The following is a 22,524-nucleotide window of genomic DNA, read 5'->3' on the forward strand; positions in this document are numbered from 1 at the left end:
GTCTGTGCCTTACTTAGTCTAACGATCATTTGGAATAAATCGATGAATGTGAACTTCATTTCATTTTGTCATTTGTTTCTTCGTCAGTTTCATTAGGTGACTTTAATAACACTTAAAAATCAAATATCCCCTACTTTTTTTGAATAGTATATCTATAACAATATATATGTATAACAATATGAATATTTACTATATCAATATGAATATTTACCAAATCTATAACAATATAACCATTTCATATATAACAATATATATGTATAACAATATGAATATTTACTAAATCTATAACTATATAACTATTTACTATATCTATTATAATATTTAAACCAGGGCTCTATAAAAGTTGTGTGCCTGCGCACACACTTGAAAATGTGCCTGCAGGGTCATACTGAAACACAGGGATGTAGCCATGATTTGGTGAGTGGTGTAAAAATATATGTGGCGAGCGGAGCGAGGCCAAAAAATTTTTGGGAGGGGGGCGTGGTCTTTTATGAAAATTAAACCCTTCTTTGTGTATTTTCAGAGCATCTGCTGCCTTTTGTATTTGGTTCAGTGCAAATCAAATTTCCATTTATATATTCAAATTTTACCAAATTCACTTAATTTTCATCAATGATACAGGGATCTAAAAACTTTTTGACACCACCCGACCGAGCATAAAATTGTCCCGCCCCCACTCTGTTTCTCTGGATAGATAAGTTGAGGACCTTTCGGTATTTGTTGTTTTGTTGGGGTTTTTTTTTTCAAATATTACTTTATTACTCTTATTTGAGTACAACGAACTATGACAACAGGTAGATATTGATAATTAAAACACGTATTATTTGACTTGTTTGTAAAGTTGTTGTACGTGTCTCACGAATATTATTATTATTACGGTGGAATGAGAATCAGGTCAGGAAGAAACTGAGAAAGCTCTCATCGCCCTCCTAGTCCTCTCGGGCCGTAGCAAATCCACGGTCAACACGAGTAAGAAATAAAATAAGAAACGTCGTGAAAATTTGCAGGCACGTGTTGGACAATTACGACATTCAAACCTTTAACATTGGAGTGACCTATTTACGGCAAATAAACAAATATAAAGACCGTAGAATAATTGTAAAATGAATATACCAAGGCCTACACATCTCAGTCTAAATAAACAAAATACCGATACATCTTTCTTTAAACTAATTTGGGATGATAGGGTCTACTACGGCACACAAAAATAAATTATGCCGTGACATGGTTTACGTACGTACGTTGGCTTTTACCATGGCTTTGCCGTTTTTGCAGTGGTAAATTTCGAGCTTTAAAAATGTGCCTGCAAAAATTTTTTGAAATGATTGTGCCTGCGCACGCCGTGCGCATGTGCGCGGAAACATCGATGCCTGATGTAAACTAAATTAAAGAAAGACACCAAAATACTAATTTAACGGCTAGCACTTTCTGTTCGTACTGAACATCTCTATTTATTGATTATTCTCTTTTTATTGATTATTTACTAAATGTAGAAATATGTAAATATTATTATGTTGTATTTGATATATTTATAGTAACATCATTGCATCTATTGTTCTGCGCAATTTTTCATAAATAAAAATGGCCTTAAGAAGTTTAGTATGAACAGAAAACGCTAGTTGTTAAATTAGTATTTTGGTGTCTTTAATTTATATATATACAATAACAATATATCTAAAACCATATACTAAATTTATATCAATAAAAATAATTATTATATCTATAACTATACTATTACATCTATAAGTATACAAATATTTACTATATCTATAACAATATTTGTTATATATCAATATTTACTATATCTTTAAAAATATAACTATTTATACTATTTATAACATTATGAATATTTACTATATCTATAACAATATAACTATTTACTGTGTCAAGAAAGTATTAGATACTGACAGTGCAATATACTTCAATAAAATTAAATATTCACAACTGAACATATAGCCAGGGGGGGGGGGGGAATCTTCTCTCAGAAAATGTATTAAAATTAAATTAACTTTGGTTATTTGAGTGGTCGGTTGTTCAGTGTATAACATATTTTGAATAATATTTATTTTCATATTTCAGTCGTTTCTCTACTACAGTTATTTAGATAATATTTGTGTAAAATGAAAGTATAATATATATAAATCAAACTGGGTTCTAAAAAAGATATAATGTTATTGAACAAAAAAAAACTGTTTGGGGAAACCGAATAAATTTTTTGAGGTTTAAAAAAAACTGCTTTATAGAAAGTTCACAAGGGTATCATAACAGTAGTTGGTAAAAAACAAAACTAGAGGGATGTAACGTCCACTGACACAAACTAGGTCATTTAAGGACTAACATATGGTTCAATTTTATTTTAATTATTCCCTTGCATGCATGGGCCTTTTTGCAGTGGAAGGAAATTGGATTACCCATAAGAACCCTACAATGTTGGGGAGACAACCCTACTCCTTGTCACGCACAAGCAGGGAATCAAAAGAATGTCACTTGACTAAATGACAGAGCTCATGATCTAAGTGCATGCATTATACACCCCTCCATCACTGTAAAAAATATAAAATATATAAATTCTCAAATATACTATTCAAAAAAAGTAGGGGATATTTGATTTTGGGGGCATAATACTAAAATATGCAAATGACTACGAAAAAAGTCACTATAGAACCTAACAGAAGAAACATTTCCAGTTACATGTGACGCCCAAACGCACCAATAGCTACCGCATGGAATGCAGGTGATGCTTGGGATCATCATGGGGGTCCAACCCAAGATTTGCACGACTCTGACTTTGAATGTTACAGTCATTGTGGCATTGAATTCCAGGGTGGAAACATCAGTTTAATTGTTTTAGTGACCAGAAAACAAATTTTGATATGCGTCGGCTTACCCAAAATGAAAGGTTACGTGCCCTTGGCATGCTACAGATCGGTACAACACAGGCGGTTGTGGCGCGGACGATGAATGTTTCTCAGTCTGTCATAAGCAGGCTATGGTCCAGATACCATGATACACAATCTGTACAGGACAGACCACGCTCAGGTCGACCAAGGGCGACAACTCAAGCCCAGGATCGATTTATCCGTACCTTGGCCTTGAGAAATCGTGTCATTACAGCAAATCAGATCAGCGCTCGTCTTCAAACAGACACTGGTGTGAGAGTGAGTGGCCAGACGATTCGGAATCGACTGCATAGGGGTCACCTTCGCGCCCGACGTCCTCGCGTGATCCCTTGTTTGAGAGATCATCACATTCAGGCAAGACGTCGTTTGTGTAGGGATCGTCAACACTGGAGCAATGTGATGTTTTCAGATGAGTCAAGGTTCACTGTTGATTTTTTGGACAGACGTATGAGGCTGTGGCGTCTTCGAAACGAGCGCTTCCAAGACGTTAACGTCATCAGACATGATCGATTTGGGGATGGTTCTGTTATGGTGTGGGGAGGCATCACTGTTGCTGGAAGAACGGCTTTACATGTTGTTGCAGGGCGTGTTACAGGCCAGTACTACCGAGACAACATCTTGGCAGTCCATGTTGTGCCGTTCGCACGACGTCATGGCCGCCGTTTCATCTTTCAGGATGACAACGCAAGATGTCACAGTGCCAGGATCGTTACAGGTTACCTCCAACAACAGAACATCACCACATTACCTTGGCCAGCACTGAGTCCCAACCTCTCCCCCATCGAGCATGTCTGGGACATGCTTGGACAGAGGTTACGTCAACGTCAACAACGTCCTGCCAATGTCCAAGAACTTGCTGCTGCGTTGCAACAGGAATGGGACAATCTGGACCAAAATGACCTTAGACGTCTCATTAGGAGTATGCCACGTCGGATCAATGCTTGTTTGGCAAACAGAGGAGGATTTACCCGTTACTGACTTGGTTGTGATGCTGTGGTAACTTTGCTGTTTGACCCCGGGTATCATTTTACCCTTATAATGGTCAGTCTGTGCCTTACTTAGTCTAACGATCATTTGGAATAAATCGATGAATGTGAACTTCATTTCATTTTGTCATTTTTTTCTTCGTCAGTTTCATTAGGTGACTTTAATAACACTTAAAAATCAAATATCCCCTACTTTTTTTGAATAGTATATAATATATTTAAAAGTTTATATAGGTAATAACACATAATATATAAACTCTCAAATATAAAATGATTAAAAGTTTATATAAATATAACATATTAGTTATAACATAATATATAAAATAACTAAATGTTTATATAAAGTTTTATTAATTGCATATTATGTACTTGATAGACCCAGTCAATGTTAGCTTTTTATTTAAGCTCAAGTCAAATGTTTACTGTTTGACAAGATAAACAAGCAACATTTAGTATATATATTCTAACCAAATTCAAGCCAATGTCAATTTTAAAAAAAACAACACACAACTAGAAAACTACTAAGTAAATAACATTTTACAAACTATAATAATTTTTACTTCTTTAGTATCTTTGAAACATTTTTACAATGATTTGTCACTTGTACCATATAAATGCTCGACTCTACATTCAATCAACTAGTATGAGAGTCAGTGAGTTTCGTGGTATGCTTTAAAATCTACATACAATTAAAATCTACTACTTAAAGATACATTATGGGAGATTAGATAAAGAGCTGGCAGTTCTCACTATGATAGTTAAAAACTAGATCATGTAAAGGGAATTTTCTGAAAATTTCAGTCAAATTGATCCACTCTGAACCAAGAATTTACTAAAGTCAGTACGATAAAAAAAAACAGTTTTGATTATCCATTTCATGATTAAATCATGAATGAAAGTTGAGCAGCAACTCGGATCCTAATCCAGTAAATATTGCAGGGTAGCGATGACATCGAGAGTTGATTATGGTCTGGATAAATTAATGTCTAATTAATAATTTAGATAACACTTCAGGCCATAAAAAAGACCTGCAATAGGCGGATTTAGCTCTTGCATAATATATGTTTAATTAGGAAAATGGTATTTCGGTAATGAAAGGCTTTTTTTCAGAAACTATTTGATAATGAGAAAAAAAACCTAGAAGGCTTTAAACTGAAATTTTAAACATACGTAATATAATTTATACATATGTACAGTTAAGAGACAAGGGATATTATATACTTATTAAATATATACAGTAAACAGACAAGCACCAACCGATAATATATACATCAACAGGAGCCATGAAAGTCAGGAGGTTAGGGTACTGTACTCTTAATTATAATGTCCCGGATTCTAATCTTGGCAAGGACTGAAAAGAACCTTCGGGATTCTACAAGCCCGCGACCCACTTGCCAAGGACAAAGCCTGCAGAACTAACAGGGAAAATGTACCTAGTCGTTGGAATGGGACGATAAATCGATATCCAACCGTGTACACTAGCGTGCACGTAGAAGAACCTTGTACAGTGGAAACAAAAGATGAGTGGGTTGAGATACCACAGTCAGGATGAAATTACCCAAACTCGCATTTCACACATAACCATAGTAAATAAATACAGCTTTATATTAGTCCCAAAATAACATGAGTGAAGTAATAACAAGACGTTAAACACCATGTGGGAAATACACCCACATAGGTCTCAACTATAGCTTATCCGAAATTTGATACTAGATTTCGTCCTCTGATGGCCTCACGCCAAATCATACACAAGCGGTTGCCATGCAAGATAGGCTCACTTTTACAATCAGGGGCCATAATCCAGGAATTTACGGTCTGATATGCGCGAATATCGGAAGGAACCGAAATCTCTGGGATATAAACATATACTTAAAGTTTCATCAAAGTCGGATAAGAATTCTGACCTCTAGAGGATCCACAGCCATGGTATTACATACTTTTACACTATTTGCGTACACTTTACGGTCTGATGTGCGCGAATACCGAAAGGAACCGAAATCTCTGGGATATGAACATATATTTTAAGTTTCATCAAAGTTGGATAAAAATTCTGACCTCTAGAGGATCCACAGCCATGGTATTACATATAGTCCGGGAGCTAGGTGGTTTTGTTCAACATGGAAGGTGCGGAAGGTTTGGCATGCTAGTGGTGAATAGCTGGGTTAGGAGACCCCAGAAACCTAATTCTTAAGTTGCGCCAGTGGTGGGTGTGGTAGGAGCCACCCATAGTACCCCCCAAAATGGGTTTATTCAACATGGAAGGTGCAAGCCCCACTTCAAAGGCATTTGATAGAGAAATGTGCCCTGAATTAGGAAATATAACTTAAGAATGGGATTTTTGGTGGAAAGGCAACTTAAGAAGCGGTCAAAGGTCACTAATTAGCTATTTTTCGATTTTACTGAAAACTATTTTTCCATTATTTCGTGATTTATTCAAAGTATATTGCACAAAACTACATGGACATTTTTGATAGTGCTAGGAGCAAAAATATGAGACATAAAATAAATGAAGTTTTAGCTAAAAGTATGACATAACCCCCAAAATATCACTCGACCCCCATCGGTAATTAAAATGTTAATCAACGTGAAAGGTGTAAGTGAGAAACCAAGCCTAAATTGTATGGAATGATATCAGAAATCATTATCATCAACTTAAGAATGAAATTTCTGGTGGTCAGTGTACTTAAGAAGAGAATAATGCTGGTTTGCACCGAATGACCCCTAATTAGAAATTTAATTAAAACATGAAAGGTGCGACATTGGAACAAGGTGTAAAATGTAAAGAATGATTATAGGATTCACAACCACTAACTTAAGAATGAATATTTCAGGTGGTAAATGAACTTAAGAACAGATGTGACCAATAACCTTAAAAAATCAGTGTCAAGCAGTGCAATATGCCCACAATGCTAAGTTTCCTCTGGATCTCTGATAGTAACACTGATTAATTACCGCCCACTTCCTTCATACTAAGGGTCATTTAAAACATAGATCTATGTCATGTTATTGCAGATATCAATCAAGACCCAATCAACCAGAACCTAACTTAGAAGAGGCAACCATCTCCATCAAATTAAGCATCATCAGATTCCTCAATTCCTCGATGTCTTCCTCAACCAATGACTCCCATAGTTCAGGACCATTAAACCATGAGATCTCATACTGTCTTTCCTTAAACTCCCAACCATCTTCTGGCGATGGGTGCTGGTTAATTCCTGATTTATCAGCGTTTCTCTATATCTTTGCAACCAAAAATGCCCCTGTAGTGACACTTTTGATTCGCAGGGATGAATCATACTACCATTGATGCCCTTTTCAGTTTCTCCAGAAGATTTTTACATCTTGCCTTAGACCCATTACGTCTTTTGAATTCTATTTTTGAATTGTGAGATACCCTCTCACCGTCCCATACAATAACTTTTCAACTTCAACGGAATTATCAGTGAAATGAAATTCGATCGTTTGTCTGTTACCGCTCGTTACTTCAGTCTGTTATATAGAAGGATAACTCGTGTTTGTCATGTTTGACGTCACTTCCCGTTTCTTCTCGTGCTTGTTACTCAGCTATCGTAGCAATGATCTGTGTTAAAATTATATTTGGGATGTATTTAACGAGCTCGATCACATATTTTATAATGACTGACACCAATATTGTCCTTTAACTAAATTTCTGATTAGGGGTCATTCGGTGCAAACCAGCATTATTCTCTTCTTAAGTATACTGACCACCAGAAATTTCATTCTTAAGTTGATAATAATGATTTCTGATATCATTCCGTACAATTTAGGCTTGGTTTCTCACTTGCACCATTCATGTTGATTAACATTTTAATTACCGGTGGGGGTCGAGTGATATTTTCGTTATTTTTGGGATTATGTCATACTTTTAGCTAAAACTTCATTTATTTTATGTCTCATATTTTTGCTCCTAGCACTATCAAAAATGTCCATGTAGTTTTGTGTAATATACTTGGAATAGATCGCAAGATAATGGAAAAATCGTTAGCAGTAAAATCGAAAAATTGCTAATTAGTGACCTTTGACAACTTCTTAAGTGGCCTTTCCACCAAAAATCCCATTCTTAAGTTATATTTCCTAATTCAGGGCACATCCCTCTATCAAATGCCATTGAAATGGAACTTGCACCTTCCATGTTGAATAAACCCATTTTGGGGGGTACTATGGGTGGCTCCTCCTACCACACCCACCACAGGCGCAACTTAAGAATTGGGTTTCTGGGGTCTCCTAACCCAGCTATTCACCACTAGCATGCCAAACCTTCCGCACCTTCCATGTTGAACAAAACCCACCTAGCTCCCGGACTAATACTTTTACACTATTTGTGTACAAGTAGTGGCCATTTGTTGGTGCAGTTTTGTTCTGATTTTCATGACATTCAAATTCAACCATCCTTATAGTGTAGCGATGATGCATTTGGTAAAATGTAACCTATACAGTGTCCACAAACAAATTCTGGAGGGGGGGTGGGTGATTTGATTCAGATATACATTGACTTTAAGTGACAATTCCTAATCATGGTAAATAACAGAATAAGCCTAAATATTTTCTATTTTGTTAAAGGGTACAAAGAGAAGCAGTAGAATACACTGTCTTTCTATCTACTTTACTCCATATGAAATCCACCGGGCGTCTAACAGGCCATTTATAACAACTGACAAAAACCATCAAGGCTGTAAATCAGAAGTCAGCCATCTTGAGTTGTCTCCATCTTGTATAACTGTGATGAGGTTATGACACGTTTCTATTTACACCTTACAAGACCACAATATATCACAAATTCTAAAACTCCCCTTCTTTGAGATAACTAGCGACCAGAAAGATATTCAAGTCCACAACCATAGATTAGTTATGGACTGCCAACTACCGGTTATAATAAATAACTGTATGCGAAGATTAAGATATACACGATACCAGGAATCACCACAGGAGAAAGCAACCAGAAACAATGTGTGCACATCAGAAGCATTCTAAACCAAAATCAGAAAGGTCTGAACCATAGTGTGAATCACTAGTAAATCTCTAAGAAGTAAATCAAACAACAATACTACAAACAACATTGTCATAAACCTCATCTTCTGTTATATTGTCTATCTGGCTGTAAGCTGTAACTGACAAATGTTGATCTTCACACCCTACAACTACCCTTTAAGATAAACTAGAGACACAGATTGTGAGAATATCAGAATAAATATAAGCTAGAAAGCTCACACTAGGGATCGCAAAACAAACAGCGCTGCATAGAGAAAGCTAAAGTTGTCTCTAGAAAATCTCTCAAGTAAAACCAAACAACCTCAACAGATCAACATTGTCACAACACTTCTTCTATTTGATCACTTCCTGTAGTCTTTCGATTATATACAAAATCAGACAGTGTGGATAGTGTCGATAATGGTTCTTGGAGAATGACGTTTCATAACGCCAATACTCATCTGGCATGTAACAGGTTGTATGGTAGTAAAGTTAGTAAATTAGTATAATTAGTAGATTAGTATGTTATAAATAGTACCCGTATACAAAATACAAAACTATTTACACCTGATTCGTCTTGTGACCCGCATAGAAATCTTCACTAAATGTCAATGTATATCAGAATCAAATCAAACCCATTCTTTTAAGTGGAATGGGGTTTAATGTCTTGTAGATATTTACTCAAGTCATTGAGACTAACACATGGTTATATTTTGTTCACTAGGATTCCGCTTGAAATTTGAGGGAGAAGAATTTAGCCGAGTGGTGGCATTTCCACTTTTCCTCTAATTCCAACTGTCAAGAGTTCTCTTACGTACTCGTCAATGTGACATGGATGGACCCCGATTCTTTGTCACATCCAAACGACCAGACACACTTCCCTTGTCAGCTACACAGGCGTTACCCATGACAAGTGGGTAATGGGCTTGAAAAACCCCAAAGGCTCTTCTCGACCTTCGTCAGGACTGGAACCCGAGACATGCTAATCACGAGTAAGGTTTCCCGAACCACTTGACTTCCGTGGTCTGTTTTTGAATATAACAAAGCAATGTCTCTCACTGTACATTTACAAACTAGGACAATTTAATGGAATAGAAAAGCATTATTAAACATACATTATGCAAGAGCTAAATCTGCCTGTTGCAGGTCTTTCTTTAGGCCTGAAATGTTATCTAAATTATTAATTAGACATTTTTAACTTATTCGGACCATAATCAACTCTTGATGTCATCGCTAGTCTGCGATATTTACTGGATTAGGATCCGATTTGCTGTTCAACTTTCATTCATGATTTAATCATAAAATGGATAATCAGGGCTGTTTTTTATCGTACCGACTTTAGTAATGATGATCAAAGCTAGGCTGAAAATTCAATTGCTAATTTCTCGGTTCGGAGTGGATCAATTTGATTGAAATTTTCAGCAAATCTCCTTTACATTATCTAGTTTTTAACTATTGTAGTGAGAACTGTGATCTCCCAGAATTATCTTTAACACATTAGTGCAATGACCTTGCGAGCGGGGGGGGGGGGGGGGGGGCTGTTCATGTCAAAAATAAAAATATAACCTTTTATTGCTCATCTGTCATTTTCCTATTGAGGTTGTAGCTATATATAAATAATTGCAAATTACAGAAACTCTCAAATTTCCCCCCAATGGTTTGAATGCAAATTCGTTTGAAGAGAATTTGCAAAATATGATAGTCTACCTACATCTGATTTTTCATACTTGGCTATAATTTAACTAATATTAGTTAAATACTACCAACTACCACCAAATACTACCTCATTGTCAGAAACTACCACAGTTGTTGAATTATACAGAAAAGAATTGAGTTAATTTGAGGAATCAGCTACATTTTTAGAATAAACAGGAATATAGAGAATCTCCTACGAGTCTTTTTTGGATATCAAAAAAGACTCGTAGGAGATTTTATTTATCAGCCAATCACTTCTTACATGCACAAATAAATAAATATAATTCTTTTCTATAGATTTCACTTGTACCAACCCTAATTCCTTTTGGATTGACCAATCGAATTCATGTAAAGCGATATAAAGGAGATATCACATAAGCGCTATCCACTGTAGAATGTATTATTGGGTGATAAAGTATATTTATAGCATCAGTATCCTGTAGCTCAAGCATCTGAATAACTAGCCAAATATGACCAAACATCTCCCAATTCTAACCCAATGCTACAAAATTTAACCACAAACTAACATTATTATTATTATCTGAAACTGACAAAATTGTTCGCTATTTTACAGAAATGGAATGATTTCTGATAGTATGGGTTAATATTTTGTTAGTATTGGGTGATCTAGGGAGATAATGGGAACATTGAGACATTGGCCATCACTTTTGCCACACATTTTTGCAAGTTTTCCACAAATTAACTCAATTTTTGTTTAATATAATTGAAGTATTCTGTTAGTTTTTCACAATATTGGGGTAGTACGTGGTTATAGTATTTGGTAGTATTTGGTGCTATTCGGTAGTATTGGATAAATTAGCTCGGGCCTTGGTTACTCAAAATAATGCTGGAATTGCAATTCGAATCGTTTTTAGTCATTTTTGGCAATTTAGATATTGATTATAGATTTACACACCAACCAGCAGCAAAGTAACTTAAACAATTACTAGCCACCCAAAAGACTTGTTGAGAACCATCTTGTATGGCAGTGTTTTTTTTAAGATAAAGGTTCACCTTTCTAATCGTCCCGTGTTTCACCAAATAAAATGTAGATTATAAAACTACACTGGTGTAGACATTTCGTATAAAATCAACCATAGTTATGATTCGCCTTTTTTGAATATGAACACCTGTCATAGTATAAACTGTCTCATCTTCAGCCAGCAATATGGCCATCATATCTCTCTTACATTGATCTGTTAATAAAAAAAAAAAAATAAAATAAGTAAATTATTTGCAATCTTGTCCACATGAAATGGGCATTATATTTTCCAGAAGTATTTTTTAAGTAATCAAAACCAATCCCTATTTAACTATGCCGTAAACATTAAAATATTTCAGTTCTGTGGCACTGGTAATTTATTTAAAATTTAATTATTTCACCTACAAACCAAATTTGATGTAATAAATGTTGCTGAAAGCAAGAACATTAGATTGGAAAACTATCAAGCAAAACAAATCCCGTTCAAACTATTATGTGTGTGTGTCCTGATGTGTGGTGAGGGACTCTTGATATGGGGAATTTTGAGTGCCCTAGTATCAAAAATTCACCGTCTCTCGCTGACACATCAACCTATAGTGGGGGGGGGGGATTGAAACAATCGAGTGACACACAACTAGTATGGGATTCAATGAGTTTCATGGTATGCTTTAAAATATAAATACCATAAAAATTAACATCCAGTATCTACTTCATTACAAAAACGGCCAAACAAAACGCGGAAATACGCCGACACAGCAGCCGTAGACAGCAGATTATCCCAGAGGAGAACTTTGATGTTGACCAAATTTGATATTGATCCTTTATGAACTCAAGAAAAAACTAATCACTATTGTTGAAAATCAATATGATTCTTCATCTCATGACCTTAAATCCTGTGTATAAATTTAAAGTCAATCGGATATTAACTTTGACCTCTAGAGCGTCCACAAGATTTTGAAGTGATCAAGGGCCATAACTCTGGCAGTAATTATCAAAAATCATTGAAAATCAAAAGGCTTCTTCGTCTCATGACCTTAAACATTGTGTATAAATTTAATGTCAATCGGATATTAACTTTGACCTCTAGAGCGTCCACAAGATATTTTGAAGTGATCAAGGACCATAACTCTGGCAGTAATTATCGAAAATCGCTGAAAATCAGTAGGATTCTTCGTCTCATGTACTTCAACACTGTATAAATTGAAAGTCAATCGAATATTAACTTTAGCCTATAGAGCGTCCACAACCCGGACCTCTGGGGGCGACAACAATATACGACCACATTTCAATGTGGGCGTATAAAAATTGTTAAAAAGCGGTTGCCATGCAAGATACGCTCACTTTTGGCAAGAGATGGACAAGGAACTAGTTGAAAGATAGGTTGCCAGGCAACGAAACATACGCCCACAGCAGCTAAATCGTCCGGGCAGTCAACAAGAGTTGTCGCATATTTTTACTTTTTTCGGTAATGAAACATTTATAATACACTAAAATCTGATTAAGAGCAACAACTCAGAAAACCATTAGAATTTGTTTGGTTTTTATAAAGTTCTGCCCCATGCTAACGTTTTGTATACAAAACTTTTAATACTGTATCATGAATTTAGCTGTTCCAAGTCATAAAAATTCATTGAAAATCAATATACTTGTTCGTCTAAAGATCTTCAACTCTGTGTATCAATCTGCAGTCAATCGGATATTAACTTTGGCCTCTAGAGCGTCCACAAGATTTGAACCTGGATTTTTCAGACGAGTATTTGGACCAAAGAAGATACATTCTGTTTTACTGTCATTCAATTTCGACATGTTTCTTGTCAGTAATTAACGTTTGGCAGTAATTATCCCAAACCGTTGAAAATCAATATGATTCTTCATCTCATGACCTTAAATCCTGTGTATAAATTTAAAGTCAATCGGATATTAACTTTGACCTCTAGAGCGTCCACAAGATTTTTTGAAGTGATCAAGGGCCATAACTCTGGCAGTAATTATCACAAACCATTGAAAATCAAAAGGCTTCTTCGTCTCATGACCTTAAACATTGTGTATAAATTTAATGTCAATCAGATATTAACTTTGACCTCTAGAGCGTCCACAAGATATTTTGAAGTGATCAAGGGCCATAACTCTGGCAGTAATTATCGAAAATCGCTGAAAATCAGTAGGATTCTTCGTCTCATGACCTTCAACACTGTATAAATTGAAAGTCAATCGAATATTAACTTTAGCCTATAGAGCGTCCACAACCCGGACCTCTGGGGGCGACAACAATATACGACCACATTTCAATGTGGGCGTATAAAAATTGTTAAAAAGCGGTTGCCATGCAAGATACGCTCACTTTTGGCAAGAGATGGACAAGGAACTAGTTGAAAGATAGGTTGCCAGGCAACGAAACATACGCCCACAGCAGCTAAATCGTCCGGGCAGTCAACAAGAGTTGTCGCATATTTTTACTTTTTTCGGTAATGAAACATTTATAATACACTAAAATCTGATTAAGAGCAACAACTCAGAAAACCATTAGAATTTGTTTGGTTTTTATAAAGTTCTGCCCCATGCTAACGTTTTGTATACAAAACTTTTAATACTGTATCATGAATTTAGCTGTTCCAAGTCAAATAATTCATTGAAAATCAATATACTTGTTCGTCTAAAGATCTTCAACTCTGTGTATCAATCTGCAGTCAATCGGATATTAACTTTGGCCTCTAGAGCGTCCACAAGATTTGAACCTGGATTTTTCAGACGAGTATTTGGACCAAAGAAGATACATTCTGTTTTACTGTCATTCAATTTCGACATGTTTCTTGTCAGTAATTAACGTTTGGCAGTAATTATCCCAAACCGTTGAAAATCAATATGATTCTTCATCTCATGACCTTAAATCCTGTGTATAAATTTAAAGTCAATCGGATATTAACTTTGACCTCTAGAGCGTCCACAAGATTTTTTGAAAATCAAAAGGCTTCTTCGTCTCATGACCTTAAACATTGTGTATAAATTTAATGTCAATCGGATATTAACTTTGACCTCTAGAGCGTCCACAAGATTTTTTGAAGTGATCAAGGGCCACAACGCTGGCAGTAATTATCGAAAATCGCTGAAAATCAATAGGATTCTTCGTCTCATGACCTTAAACACTGTATATAAATTTAAAGTCAATCGGATATTAACTTTAGCCTCTAGAGCGTCCACAAGCAATTGTGGACGCCGGACGGACGGGGGCGACGACAATATACGACCACATTTCAATGTGGGCGTATAAAAAACGATTTTTCGGACAATCAGGGGCCATAATCCAGGATGTTAAGGTCCGACATACTTCAATATTGACAGTAACCATTGGCAGTTGAAACTTATCCCTTTCAATGCTAGACATAAATCCACTGCCTGTGCTAGACCCTTTTGTCTGTTGGGATGGGCATTAGGTTGGGCTAAGAGGAAAAAATAGAATTTTGGAAATTTGCATAATAATGTAGTCACGTGGCGTCATGGCGGTCATTTTGAATTTCTCATTTTTCACTAAAGCAGTAAAGCTAACACGAAAATGAATTTTTCTCTATGAAATACTTACGAGTTGTTTTTTTCACAAAAATATCAATAGCAGCCACGAGCAATATGCCACCACGAACACACACATCACGTCTCCCGCTGCCATAACCACGTGCGGATTGCAATACCTTGTTTTCACTTTCACCCCCAAGTCTCATATCATTATCAATATAGTCAGTCAATAGATCTACACGTTCGGGACTCAGGAATTGTCTACGTCTTTTACGATCCAGCAGGCCAGCATTATTATCAACATGAGAATTATTGTCAGAATCTACTGCAGACACAGGGCTATCGTGTTCACATTGGGCTTGTTCATCATGCACAGGAGACATAGCCATGGGCAGAACGTCGCGCAACAAATCACACACTACATATATAATACCAATCACTGTCCTGACTACTATCATTATCAAGTAACTGGAAACGAATTATGTGTATCACCCGCCTCGAAATTGTCCATGTGTTGGTCAGCAAGACGTCATTCACGACTTCGTCGAGAGTGCATCGTCTACGTTGTCACTATGCACTCCGCTATTTTACGGTTTGCCGCTTTGAAACATGTGAAAATATCTTCTAGTGTATAGAAAATACAATAGATGGCACTTGCAGTTACGGTACTAATTTTAGCGAGGGCTTTACCGAGTACACGGTAATAGCTGGTACGCGCATTTTAACGACATTTTATAATACCCAGTGTACTACCAGGTAGACGCAATAAAAGGGTTAAGAAGATTAGGCTGAAATAATTTAGATATACATTGACTTTTAGTAAAGATTTCTAGACTACAGGGCTAAACAGGCCTAAATATTTTCTATTTTGTTACACAGAATACATTGCCTGTCTTTCTATCTACTTTACTCCTTATAAAATCCACCAGGCTTATAACAGGCCATTTATAATAACTGATAAAAACCATCAAGGCTGTATATCAGAAGTAGGCCATCTTGAGTGGTCTCCATCCTGTGTTATGTCGTCTTTATCGTGTATAGCTAGGATATGAGGTTATGACAAATGTTACACCTTACAGGAACACAATATACCTTGAATTCTAAAACTCCCCTTCTTTAAGATAACTAGTGATCAGGAAAATATCCAAAGTCCATAACCATAGATTAGTCATGGACCTGCTAACTACCAGTCATAAGATATAACTGGATCTAGAGGTTAAGATATACGTGACACTAGGAATCATCACAGAAGAAAGCAATCAGAAACGATGTGCACACATTAGAAACATACTAAACCAAAATAAGAATCACTAGTAAATCTCTAAGAAGTAAATCAAACAACAATACTAAAAACAACATTGTCATAAACCTCATCTTCTGTTATATTGTCTATCTGGCTGTAAGCTGTAACTGACAAATGTTGATCTTCACACCCTACAACTACCCTTTAAGATAAACTAGAGACACAGATTGTGAGAATATCAGAATAAATATAAGCTAGAAAGCTCACACCAGGGATCGCAAAACAAACAGTGCTGCATAGAGAAAGCTAAACATGTCTCTAGAAAATATCTCAAGTAAAACCAAACAACTTCAACAGATCAACATTGTCACAACACTTCTGTTTGATCACCTGTAGTCTGTCGATTATATACAAATCTGACAAAGTGGATGGTCTCTATAATGCAATCTGGACTGTAAGAATGGCATTTTATAACGTCAATAAACTCATCTGGTATGTAACATGTTGTATGGTAGTATAGTTAGTAAATTAGTATGTTACCTATAGTAACCTGCATACAAAATACAAAAACATTTACACCTGTTTCATCTTGTGACTGGAATAGAAATCTTCACTAAAAGTCAATGTATATCAGAATCAAATCAAACCTATTCTTTTAAGTGGAATGGGGATTAATGTCTTGTAGATATTTACTCAAGTCATTGAGACTAACACATGGTTATATTTTGTCCACTGTGGTTCCGCATGAAATTTGAGGGAGGAGAATTTAGCCGAGTGGTGGCATTTCCAATTACTCTAATCCTGATTGTCAAGAGTTCACTTACGTACTCGTCAATGCGACGTGGATGGACCCAGGGTCTTTGTTACATCCAAAACACTTCAATCGTCAGCTACACGGGCGTTACCCATGACAAATGGGTATCAGACGTTAAAAGTCCCAAAGGTTCTCCTTGAACTAAGCCAGGATTTGAACCCAAACCATTCGACTTTCTTGGTCCCCAAAATGAATATGCTGTACAATTACTATTTACAATTAATCTCTTACTGTAATGTGATGGAGAGTAGGCATGTTATTTGAACTATTTATACCAGATATAGGGGAGGTTCTTCTCTCAGACAAAATAGATAAATACATTTTAAAGATTATTACGCAAATCTTAGATAGAGCTCACCTTTCTTGACATAATAACTTAAAAATAGATAATGAAAAATGAATATTTCAGTCAAATTACTTTATTCTGATCAAAGGTTATTAATGTTTGAATTTTTGACAAAAAAAGTGCTAAATACTCTCGACTCTCAAGTACCATTGCTACGATAATAAACGAAGTATCCTTCAGCAGATTAACTTTTAATGAAGATATCAGAGTATCGATAGAGTTCATCTTGTCAATAACCCAATCCTTCACACAAAATTTGAAATAAAATAATTCAAAACTTTAGTCTATCAAATTAACCTTTGGCAAAGGGAGGGGTGGGGGTAAATCAAGAAACATACGGTTCATCCTCCTATGACAAAATGTTTCACAGCAAATTTGAAGCTTTTTGGTTAAAAACTGTAGCCTCTATCGCATTAAGGCTTTAAGACAAAGGAGGAATTTGAAAAAAAAATTGATTAAAAACAGTAGCCTTTAAAAAGTTATCAGTTAAAAGGATTTAAGTTTTTGGACGACAAGCGGATGTAATTTCGGAATGGAAGCGTTGAAAATTGATTGGATTCATTCTCTCATAAATGCAAATCTTTAAATCAAATTTAAAAAGAAAATCTGTTAAAAACTGTAGCCTCTATTGCGTCAACAAGGTATTGTGGAAAAGAGAGATTACTCGTGAATGTAAGGTTGTGATTCGTTGAAAATTGTTAGGGGTTGTCCTTGCATAAAACCCAATAGAGCTGTGTAGGCTACGGCTATGAAACACAATGTTTCACACTAAATTGGGAAAAAAAATCTGTTATCGGATGAACACTGATGGACGGGTGGGCTACAGAAGTTTTGAGAAGAAAGAAGAAAAAAAAAAAAAAAAAAAAAAAAAAAATCGGTACCTTCTAACACGTTCACGTGTTTTTGGCAAAACGTGGAGGGGGGAGAAGTGTAAATACAGAACGGAAAGTCGCGGAAAGCTTAATATTCACAGGATTCATACCAATTCGAAACAAATACATTAATGATTTCTGCTACAATCATGTCCACAAGGTTTTTATAGTATACGCCACATGAGGGCGTGTTAATCGGGAATGGAAAGTCCCAGACAGCTGAATATCAAAGATCCTGATTCGTTTGCTCTTGACCACAATGGTTCAGATCCAAATTTGAGCAGATCCGTTACAAACTGTAGCCTTGACAAAAAAAACGGCAACAGACGAACGCCAAAAAAGTGGCTGTCTTGACAGTAGCTTATCTGGATGGAAAACTAGGTAAGATTGATTTATGCCTTCCAGAAATCGGAACTATCGTGTTCACAAGCTTGAAAAAATCTGTTAACTACTTTTTATCACGTTCACAGGCTTTTCCCGAAATGTGAAAGGGATGAGGGTAACTCTGGACCGGAAAGTCACAGAAAGCTGAATATCGATAGCATTTGTTCTCTCATGACCATAATGCTGAAAACCAAATTTGAAAAATCTCTGTAAAAAGCTGTAGACTATATCGTTATTGTTGACCGACATTACGGTGGTCGGACAGAGTGACAACTATATTTGCCCAAACTATATACATGTATAACCTCTTAATATGAATGGTTGGCCTATATAAAGATATATTGCCATGTAACGAAGCATATGGTCACAAGGCAAAATCTTTAGTTGGTACATTAGTGATGCTGAAAATCAAAAGAATTCTATGTTTTACGAATTTAAGTAATGGATGGATAGAGAACAAGCTAAGAAGAAAGTGATTTTTCCTACAATAAAGGGCTATAATTCAGGAAATTACAATTCGATATGCGCAAATATCAAAAGGAACCGAGATCTTTGGGTTATAAACTTACATTTCAAGTTTCAACAAAATCGGATAAAAATTGGGCCGATTTTCACGAAATTCGAACTCAGCCATCCTTAGGGTGTAACGGTGATATAATAATACGTTTTTTTATATCGGATAAAAATAATTTCCTCTATAGGGTCCACAAGCTAAAAACGCGATTTTTCGTACTATCAGAAAGTTACGGTCCTATATGCACAAATATCGAAAGGAACCGAGATCTTTCGGTTATAAACTTACATTTCAAGTTTCAAACAAATCAGATAATCCATGAAGGACAGGGGCGACGGCATAATACGTCCACATGAAAATGTGGACGTATAAAAATGTTTAATACATTCTTATTTAGATTGTATGCATTAGTACTACAGGTTTATGAAAGTTATGAGGAAACTTTCGAAGATAGGTTGCCAGGCAACAAAACATACGCCCACAGCAGCAGTTTATGAGGAAACTTTCGAAGATAGGTTGCCAGGCAACAAAACATACGCCCACAGCAGCTAAATCATCCAGGCAGTTAACAAGAGTAGTTGCATATTTTACTACGTGATTTTTTGTACAATCAGGGGCCATAATCCATGAAGTTTCGATCCGATACATGCCAATATCGAAAGGAGCCGAGATCTTTTGGGGATAAACCTATATTTCAATTTTCGTCAAAATCTGATAAGAATTGTGACCTGTAGAGAGTCCACAAACAATTGTGTCCGGACATCCGGAAGGACAGGGGCGACGGCATAATACGTCCACATGAAAATGTGGACGTATAAAAATGTTTAATACATTCTTATTTAGATTGTATGCATTAGTACTACAGGTTTATGAAAGTTATGAGGAAACTTTCGAAGATAGGTTGCCAGGCAACAAAACATACGCCCACAGCAGCAGTTTATGAGGAAACTTTCGAAGATAGGTTGCCAGGCAACAAAACATACGCCCACAGCAGCTAAATCATCCAGGCAGTTAACAAGAGTAGTTGCATATTTTACTATTGTCGTAATGAAACATTTAAAATACACTAAAATCTGATAAGAGTAACAACTCTTTAAGTAATTATCAAAAAATTATTAGAATTTGTTTGGCTTCTATAGAAGCGTATAGTTCTGCCCCATGTTAACGTCTAGTATACAAAACATTTAATAACATGGATTTAGTTGTTTAAGTTATGGTATCAAAAGTCATTGAAAATCAATATACATGTTTGTCTCAAGACCTTAAACTCAGTGTATCAATCAAAATGATTATGTATAGGCCTCTGTCGCATGACCATAAACATGGTGTATAAATATAACATCAGATGATAACTATGGTCTCTAAAGAATCCATAAGATTTTTCAAAGTGATCAAGGGCTATAACGCTGGTAGTAATTATTGGAAATCGTTAAAAAAAAGCAATGATTCTTCATCTCATGACCTTATACAACAACATTTCAATGTGGGCGTCTAAAAATATGAATATACGCAGAGTAGATTTTACAACTTTTTTCACCATTAAATCAAAATCGAAATTAAAAGAACTGAGTTTTATCCGCCTGTAGTAGGGTCATCAAATTAATATTTGCTTCCGAAAATACGTTCCTATCTGTCAAAAATGCAGTTTTTGTCAAATTTACGTAATGTGCTGTACTGAAAGAAAAACATTGTCGGTAACAAAAAAGTTGGAACTTTGCACGACAGAGCTTTTACACGTTGTTTTATACAAATCTGCCAAAAAAAAATTAATCTAGGACCAAAAAACTACATTAGCCAATAAATCCAGAAATTAGTTCCGTTTATACATTTGTTACATATGCCAGAAAAAAATTCTACAGCAAACGAAAAATCAATGACATCACTATTTAAATTGGATTACAGAAATAGCCACTTCGATTGTCCATTGCATGACAGAAAATGGATTAAAAATTGAACAGAATTAATCCTCATAAAGCCTTATTAAATGCGAAAAATCTGAAAGAGTGATCCTGGCAACATTGGCTATTTCTCAGCACTGGAAGATGTTAGAAACAATTTTTTGATAAATATATGATATTATTGATTCCTTCCATCTGTCCATTGAAATCAAATATCAATTTTAAATGAATAAAAAAAAAAAAAATTGTTTTCGAGGCTAAAAATACACTTTTTGACAAAATGACATTTATTCCGGTGATAATAAAAATGTTAAACATGCATTATGCAAGAGCTAATTCTGCTATCTTTAGTGGATTGTAAGCCGATTTACTGCATAACTTTCCTTCTCTATTAAACGATTAAATGGATAATCGAGACTATACTGTTTATCGTACTGACTTTAGTAATGATGACCGAGGCTTATGGGAATTTCAGTCGCTTAGTCCTCGGTTCATAGTGGATCAATTTGAATGAAATTTTCACCAAATTGCCTTTACATTATCTAGTTTTTAACTATTATAGTGAGAACTGCCAACTCGTTACCGAATCTCCCATAATGCATCTTTAAATTAGTTTTATAAAATCATAAATGACACTGGGCATCACATGTTAAAACATTTATGAAAATCGAATAATAATTGGCATTTTTACAGTCAAAAACTTTCAAAATGACTTGTAGAAAACCACCTATTTCTCTGCAACTGAACAAGTATTCTTGTTATTTATATGTTGATTTAAATGCAGTATGAAACCCTTATTAAAAATTACAACTTCATCAGATAAACGATATTTCGGAAATGAAAGGCTTATTGGCAGAAACTATTTGATAATGAGAAACAAAACTAGAAGGCTTTATTCTGAAATTTTAAACATAGGTAATATAATTTATAAATATATACAGTAATGAGACAGTAACGTACATTAAGGAGACAATGCAAGAGCCAAGGGATATTATATCTTATTTATATACAGTAAGGCGACACAGGATATTATATCTTATTTATATACATTAAGGTGACACAGGACATTATGTATTTGTAATAATGTACAGTAAGTGTAAGCTTATATACTTATAAATATATAGAGTAAGGAGATGGGAGAGAGAGAGAGAGAGAGTGGGAGAGAGAGAGAGGTTAATGTTCAATGACACAAACTAGGTCATTTCAGGACTAATATATGGTTCAATATTATTATAATAATTTGGTTGCGCGTAGGAGTCTTTAAATACAGTAAGGCGACACAGGACATTATGTATTTGTAATAATGTACAGTAAGTGTAAGCTTATATACTTATAAATATACAGAGTAAGGAGATGGGAGAGAGAGAGAGGGAGAGAGAGAGAGGTTAATGTTC

At 35.4% G+C, this 22,524-nt stretch overlaps 1 long non-coding RNA gene across 1 annotated transcript in view; it reads right to left on the reverse strand.

The window, feature by feature from the left end:
* Positions 1-10,991: 10,991 nt before the first annotated feature.
* LOC126811303 (uncharacterized) overlaps positions 10,992-22,524 on the reverse strand; it is a 29,548-nt gene continuing 18,015 nt past the window's right edge. Inside the window, exon 5 of the long non-coding RNA XR_007675541.2 lies at positions 10,992-11,766. This is a non-coding gene — a long non-coding RNA (uncharacterized LOC126811303). The remainder of the gene's footprint in view (positions 11,767-22,524) is intronic.

The sequence above is a fragment of the Patella vulgata genome, chromosome 2 (assembly GCF_932274485.2).
Source record: "Patella vulgata chromosome 2, xgPatVulg1.2, whole genome shotgun sequence".
Lineage (NCBI taxonomy): Eukaryota > Metazoa > Mollusca > Gastropoda > Patellidae > Patella > Patella vulgata.